An 8433-nucleotide genomic window follows, 5' to 3' on the forward strand; every position below is an offset into this window, starting at 1 on the left:
ACCTTCTCAGATTAATCCCAGCTGCTATTCTAGAGGATAACGAGACTTCAATGGGAATCCAAATTAAACGTGACCAAGCTGGGGACCTTATCCCCGGGCTTATCCTTGGGGCTTATCCAGCGGTAAGCCACACCTACTCTGCCGCCTAATCCAGGCGTTAATCCACTACCCTGGCCTCGCATATGTGTAATCCCCAGCCCGTCACCACTTAGTTAATCTCTACCTTCTTTTGGTAGGTAAGTCTGGGAGGTCTGTCTGCCTCAGTCTGTTTCTCTCTCTCTCTCTCTCTCTCTCTCTCTCTCTCTCTCTCTCTCTCTCTCTCTCTCTCTCTCTCTCTCTCTCTCTCTCTCTGTGTGTGTCTCTCTGGGGATTTTACAGGATTACGGTCGGCAAAAGGGATTTGTTTAACGATTTTTTAATTGAGTGAAGAGGATCATACCTGGATGATGGTCCGTATGATTAGCAGCTCATTATAATTGGTATGATTGGTAGTGTTTGGTGTATGATTGAGTGTTTGTATTGTATGGTTGTATAACTGAGAGTGTTTGTGTTGTATGGCAGTATAATTGAGAGTATTTGTGTTGCGTGACTGTATGATTACGAGTGTTTGTGTTGTTTGGTTGAGTGATTGCGTTGTATGGCTGTATGATTGAGTGTTTGTATTCTGTGATTGAGCATTGTGATTGGTAGTGATGGGCGCATGAATGTGCTCGTGTACTCAATGGTTGTACATAACATAAGAAAGGAGGCACACTGCAGGAGGCCTGTTGGCCCATACTAGGCAGGTCCTTTACAATTCATCCCACTAACAAACATTTGCCCAACCCAATTTTCAATGCCACCCAAGAAATAAGCTCTGATGTGAAAGTCCCACTCAAATCCAACCCCTCCCACTCATGTACTTATCCATCCTAAATTTGAAACTACCCAAAGTCCTAGCCTCAATAACCCAACTAGGTAGACTGTTCCACTCATCAACTACCCTATTTCCAAACCAATACTTTCCTATGTCCTTTCTAAATCTAAACTTATCTAATTTAAATCCATTACTGCGGGTTCTCTCTTGGAGAGACATCCTCAAGACCTTATTAATATCCCCTTTATTAATACCTATCTTCCACTTATACACTTCGATCAGGTCTCCCCTCATTCTTCGTCTAACAAGTGAATGTAACTTAAGAGTCTTCAATCTTTCTTCATAAGGAAGATTTCTAATGTTACGTATTAATTTAGTCATCCTACGCTGAATGTTTTCTAACGAATTTATGTCCATTTTGTAATACGGAGACCAGAACTGAGCTGCATAATCTAGGTGAGGCCTTACTAATGATGTATAAAGCTGCAGTATGACCTCTGGACTTCTGTTGCTTACACTTCTTGATATAAATCCCAGTAATCTATTTCCCTTACTATGTACGCTTAGGCATTGCTGTCTTGGTTTGAGGTTGCTGCTCACCATAACCCCCAAGTCCTTTTCGCAATCTGTATGGCTAAGTTCTACATCATTTAACTTATAAGTACTAGGGTTATGGGCACTCCCGAGCTTCAGAACCTTGCATTTATCTACATTGAACTGCATCTGCCACTTTTCTGACCAAGAATAGAGTTTGTTTAAATCCTCCTGAAGTTCCATAACATCTACGTTTGAATCAATTATCCTACCTATCTTTGTGTCATCGGCGAATTTGCTCATATCACTAGTAATTCCCTCATCAAGATCATTGATATATATTATAAACAACAACGGGCCCAAGACTGATCCCTGTGGAACGCCACTTGTTACAGATCCCCACTCGGATTTAACCCCATTTATGGACACTCTCTGCTTCCTGTCAGTGAGCCATGACTCGATCCACGAGAGCACTTTTCCCCCAATGCCATGAGCTGCCACTTTCTTTAACAGTCTATGGTGCGGAACTCTATCAAAAGCCTTACTAAAATCTAAGTAAATAATATCAAATTCTTTATCGTGGTCAACAGCCTCAAAAGCTTTACTGAAGAAAGTTAATAAATTAGTTAGACAAGACCGGCCTCTTGTGAATCCATGCTGAGTATCATTAATCAAGCTATGCTTATCGAGATGGCTTCTTATAATCTCAGCTATAATTGACTCTAGTAATTTGCCTACAATTGAGGTCAGGCTTATTGGGCGGTAATTTGACGGTAACGACTTGTCCCCTGTTTTAAAAATAGGAATTACATTAGCCATCTTCCACATATCAGACACTACACCTGTTTGAAGAGATAAATTAAAAATATTAGTTAATGGTTCACAGAGTTCCATTTTGCATTTCTTAAGAACCCTTGAAAAAACCTCATCAGGACCCGGCGACTTATTTTGCTTCAGTCTGTCTATCTGCTTCACAACCATTTCACTAGTGACTGTGATGTTACATAATTTATCCTCTTCTAGCCCAATATAAAAATTAATTACTGGAATATTGTTAGTGTCTTCCTGTGTAAAAACTGAGAGAAAATAATTATTAAAAATCGAGCACATTTCATTCTCTTTGTCAGTAAGGTGCCCATAGTTATTTTTAAGGGGACCTATCTTATCTCTAACTTTTGTTCTATAGACCTGGAAAAAACTTTTTGGGTTTTAGAATCCCTAGCAACTTTAATTTCATAGTCTCTTTTAGCTTTTCTTATCCCCTTTTTAATGTCCCTCTTAATGTCAATATACTGATTCATAAGATGACCCTCACCTCTTTTGATACGCCTATAAATTCCTTTCTTATGCCCTAGTAGATATTTGAGCCTATTATTCATCCATTTTGGGTCATTTCTATTTGATCTAATTTCTTTATATGGGATAAACGTTCTTTGAGCAGCATGTATAGTGTTCAGAAAACTGTCATATTGATAGCTTTCTTCGTTACCCCAGTCAACAGATGATAAGTGTTCTCTAAGCCCATCGTAATCTGCTAAGCGAAAATCTGGGACTGTTACTGAGTTATCGCTACTATCGTACTTCCATTCAATGCTAAATGTAATTGATTTGTGGTCGCTAGCACCCAGTTCTTCTGAAATTTCTAAATTATTAACAAGGGATTCATTGTTTGCCATAACTAAGTCAAGCAGGTTATTTTCCCTTGTAGGTTCTGTCACAAACTGCTTCAAAAAACAATCCTGAACTACTTCTAAGAAGTCGTATGATTCTAAATTCCCAGTCAAGAAATTCCAATTAATATGACTAAAGTTAAAGTCTCCTAGAATTACTACATTATCGTGCCTTGTGGCCTTAACAATTTCCTCCCATAGTAGTCTCCCTTGGTCCCTATCTAAATTTGGGGGACGGTATATCACTCCTAAAATCAGTTTTTCATGCCCCTCTGAAAATTCTATCCAAACAGACTCTGTATGTATTACTTCAGACTTAATACCCGTTTTTATGCAACAGTTCAAGCGATCTCGGACATACAATGCCACCCCCACCACCCTTCCCGATACTTCTATCTACTTGGAACAATTTAAAACCCTGAATATGACATTCCGCAGGCATGTCCCGACGTTTTGAATTAAACCACGTCTCAGTTAAGGCAAATACATCAATGTTACCTGCACTAGCAACTAATCTCAACTCGTCCATCTTATTCCTAGCACTACGGCAATTAGCATAATAAACCTTGAAAGACTCTCCTTTCTCTTTACCCTTCCTGCTCATTTCTGTTTTTCTACTAAACCTATTACTGTCCTTATCACCCAAAGTCCCTGGCTTTTCAATATCTACCTCGTTCTGCTTATTACTAGTTCCCCTAGAACTCGTAATATTACTACACTGGGACTTCACTGTTTTCCTGCCAAAACCCATACCACTAACTATTCCTAGTTTAAAGTCCTAACTGCTCCCTCCACTGCAGTTGCCAGTGCTACCACCCCAGACCTAGATAAGTGAACCCCATCCCTGGCATACATGTCATTTCTGCCATAGAAGAGGTCCCAGTTGTCAATGAATGTTACTGCATTTTCCTTACAGTATTTGTCCAGCCAGCAATTGACACCAATTGCCCTGGACAACCATTCATTTCCAACTCCTCTCCTTGGCAAAATACCACATATGAGAGGGTTCCCACCCTTACTCCTAATTATTTCTATTGCTGACCTATACCTGCTAATCAGGTCTTCACTCCTACGTCTGCCAACATCGTTGCCTCCAGCACTGAGACAGATAATAGGATTGCTCCCATTACCTCTCATGATGTCATCCAGACGGCTAACAATATCCTCCATCCCAGCCCCAGGAAAGCAAACTCTCTGTCTCCTACTCCTGTCCTTCAAGCAGAACGCCCTATCCATATACCTAACTTGGCTATCCCCAACAACAACAATATTCTTACCTTCCTTGGTGTCGTTCGTCGTGTTGTTCCCAGTAGTCGACTCACATTCGTCGGGTAGCACTGAGAATGTATTAGATGTTTCCACAACAGTTTCCACGGCAGTCTCTTTCTTCTTCATCGTTTCTGCCTTTCCATTCGTCCTCTTGATCGTCAACTTCGTTCCCTGCTGTCCAGCCACTGACCAGTTTCCCTTCTTGACCTGAGGACTCAAAACAGGAGGGCTACTACGAATCTTCTTGTTTTCCTCGGTCAGTCGCCGAATCTCCACCTTCGCCATCCTCAATTCTTCTTTAAGCTGTTGGTAAAGTTGCTCGATGGAGGGCATCTTGCTTCAATTCGTAGAGAGCGCGCAAACAGGTCTTCACAGAGCTAAGTACACGTCAACACTGCGCAAAAGCCAACTCAATCGATGAACGACTGGCTAGTAGGTAAAGAACTGAACCCACACTAACTGGCCAGACGAGCGAAACAAGCGTACCTTGAAAATCCAGTCGACTTGTCACTACTGATTAAAAGGAAAGACCACTGGAGCTGATGACACCTTTCGGATTACGGAACTTGGTTGCTTATGATTACGGAACTTGGCTGTATGATTGGTCGTGATTGGTGTGTGATTGTGTGTATTGTTTGATGTACCACGTGTTTGGAGGGAGATTGTCTCTTGAGCATCAAGCTCTTGGACCCTTCAAGCTCTTGGACCCATCTTCAAGCTCTTGGGCCCATCTTTAAGCTCTTGGGCCCACCTTCAAGCTCTTGCTCCCACCTTCAAGCTCTTGGATCCACCTACAAGCTCTTGGGCCCACCTTCAAGCTCTTGGGTCCATCTCCAAGCTCTTGGTTCAACTATAAGCTCTCGGAACCACTTCAAGCTCTTGGGTCCATCTTCAAGCTCTCGGAACCACCACCAAGCTCTTGGGCCCACCTTCAAGCTCTTGGGCCCATCTTCAAGCTCTTGGGCCCATCTTCAAGCTCTTGGGCCCCATTGGCGGTATCAAGTACCTGATTCTCAGTTTCGTGAGTGTTCAGTGAGTGACTGTCAGGGAGGGGGGAGCATTGTAGCTCCAATTCATTGGATCAAGATACCTTTGCCGGCATCAAGGCACACTTCCCTCTTACAATCAGTGGCACTCCACTTACAATCAGTGGCACTCCTTACAGTGACACCTCCTTACAATCAGTGACACACCAAACCACGAGCGGGGTTAGAACCCGCGATCAGAGTCATAAAACTCCAGACCGTCGCGTTAGCCACTGGACCAGCTAGCCACAATAAGATTCATCCAACTAAGTATATTTATACACCATAGGAAGGTTAGCATAGCCACCACTGTGACCACGTTGTGACCATGTTGACGGCTTTGAAGGGACTAGAGCTAGAGTTCGTCACGGCCACGCTAGCTGGAGATTCGTCTGTTAAAACTTGAATTTGTGGTCACAGAGGTGCCTGTGCTAACCTTCCTATGGTGTAGAAATATACCTAGTTGGATGAATCTTATTGTGGCTAGCTGGTCTAGTGGCTAACGCGACGGTCTGGAGTTTTGAGACTCTCTGATCGCGGGTTCTAACCCCGCCCGTGGTATGGTTTGTTTGCAATCGTGTCATTACGATTTCGTGAGTCTTGTTAATCAGTGACACCCCTTACAATCAGTGGCACCTTTACAATCAGTGACACACCTTACACTCAGTGACACCCCCCTTACAATCAGTGGCACCCTCTTACAATCAGTGGCACCCTCTTACAATCAGTGGCACCCCTTACAATCAGTGGCACCCTCTTAAAATCAGTGGCACCCCTTACAATCAATGACACCCCTTGTAGAGGCACCTTTATAATCAGTGGCACCCCTTACAACCTTTGTTACCCCTTTACAATCAGTGGCACTTCCTTACAATCGGTGGCACTTCCTTACAGTCAGTGGCACTTTCTTACAATCAGTGGCACTACCTTACAATGAGTGACACCCATTTGCAATCAGTGGCACCCCCTTGCAGAGGCACCTTTGCAATCAGTGGCACCCCCTTACAATCAGTGGCACCCTTACAATCAGTGGCACCCCCTTTCAATCAGTGGCACTCCCTTACAATAAGTGACACCCTTTACAATCAGTTTCACCCTTTACAATCAGTGGCACTCCCTTACAATAATTGACACCTCTTACAGTAAGTGGCACTCCCTTACAATCAGTGGCACCCCTTACAATCAGTGGTACCCCTTACAATCAGTGGCACTCCCTTACAATCATTGGCACCTTTACAATCATTGGCACCCTTTACAGTTACACCCCTTACAATGGCACTCCCTTACAGTGGCACCCCTTACAATCAGTGGCACCCCTTACAATCAGTGGCACTCCCTTACAATCATTGGCACCTTTACAATCAGTAAAGGAAAGGATAAAAGCTTTTACTTCGGGTAATCCAGCTCAACATGCGCTTGGTAGAGAAGAGTTTTTTGGAAAGCTGAGTAAGCTGACATCCCTTACCTGGAGATGGTGTGGGGGGGTTGACCCCCCGCGACCAGATCCCAGACCTGGTCTACCTGTGGGTGACCACTTGAGGGAGAGCGTGTAGCACTTGAAGGCCGGTTTGGGGGTAAGGCCACGGTCCAAGAGCTTGAGAGTGGGTTCAAGAGCTTGAGAGTGGGTTCAAGACCTTGAGGGTGGGTTCAAGACCTTGAAGGTGGATTCAAGACCTTGTAAGTGGGTCGAAGAGCTTGAAGGTGGGTCCAAGAGCTTGTAGGTGGGTCCAAGAGCTTGAAGGTTGGTTCAAGAGCTTGAAGGTTGGTTCAGGAGCTTGAAGGTTAGTTCAAGAGCTTGTAGGTGGGTCCAAGAGCTTGAAGGCGGGTTCAAGGGCTTGTAGGTGGGTCCAAGAGCTTGAAGGTGGGTTCAAGAGCTTGTAGGTGGGTCCAAGAGCTTGAAGGTGGTTCCAATAGCTCGAGGGTCGGGCCCAAGAGCTTGAAGGTGGGGCCCAAGAAATGCTTTTATTGAGAGAAGGTTTCGCACCCTGTAGAGCTTTATGAGGTCGCAAGTCTTTGTCTTCAGGACCAGCTTTTGTTGAGAGAACGTTTCGCTCCGTGTGGAACGTTATCATGCTCGTTTCCCTCAGTGTGGAGTGTTATCATTCTCGTTTCGCTCTATGTAGAGCGTTATCATGCTCGTTTCGCTCCGTTTTGAGCATTAACATGCTCGTTTCACTCCGTGTTGAGCATTATCATGCTCGTTTCGCTCCGTGTAGAGTGTTATCATGCTCGTTTCGCTCCTGTTTTGATTTTTGTCAGCAGTACTCTACTGACAAGTAACTGCAGAATCCTCCTCAGGTCTGGACCTCGGCAACATGTTTGTGGGGTGAATTCTTCTCACTAATTGGGTAACTTGGTTGTCTGGCTGGGACTGGATATGGTCTCTGACCCTTCAAGTGAGGGTTTCTGGGGTGGGGGGTTCGTTGATATAGTGAGTTTTTTGTCTGAGGTGGAAACTGTTCCAGTGCATCATTTCTTGCACAGGTTGCGACCTGTAATGTGTACTGAGAAGAAGGCACAAAACTGTGACTGGAGCAGAACACGAATAACCCGCACATAGAGTGAAGGAACCAGTATAGTGGCTCCCTCTCACTTTTTTGTGTTAGCGTGACTTTGTAAATGGTCCAAGTCGGACCGAAACGTCGTCGTAAGCTTCTCTCTCTTATGTGCGGGTTATTTTGAGTAATGTGTATACCACACTTAAGGGGAACTGGAAGTCAGGGGTCGCAGTCTAGCATAACAGTGATTGTTGTGTTCGACGTAGTAGAGCAGAATGAAGTCGAGCTGGTGAGTAAGACTACATGTGAAACACCTGGGTGTCTTTATTTGTAGACGTTTCGCCAACCATTGGCTTTATCAGCACAATACAGGGACAGAAACGGAAGACTGCAGGAGAGGTAATCAGTCCCTCAGTCTTGCGGGATTAAATATAGAAGACAGTTGCAGATAGGGTGACCATTTTCAAATCTCCAAAAAGGAGAACACTGGCGCTAAGTATGTGTGTGTGTGTGTGTGTGTGTGTGTGTGTGTATATATATAATATATATATATATATATATATATATATATATATATATAT

The sequence above is a fragment of the Cherax quadricarinatus genome, chromosome 1 (genome assembly GCF_038502225.1).
Source record: "Cherax quadricarinatus isolate ZL_2023a chromosome 1, ASM3850222v1, whole genome shotgun sequence".
Taxonomy (NCBI): Eukaryota; Metazoa; Arthropoda; class Malacostraca; order Decapoda; family Parastacidae; genus Cherax; species Cherax quadricarinatus.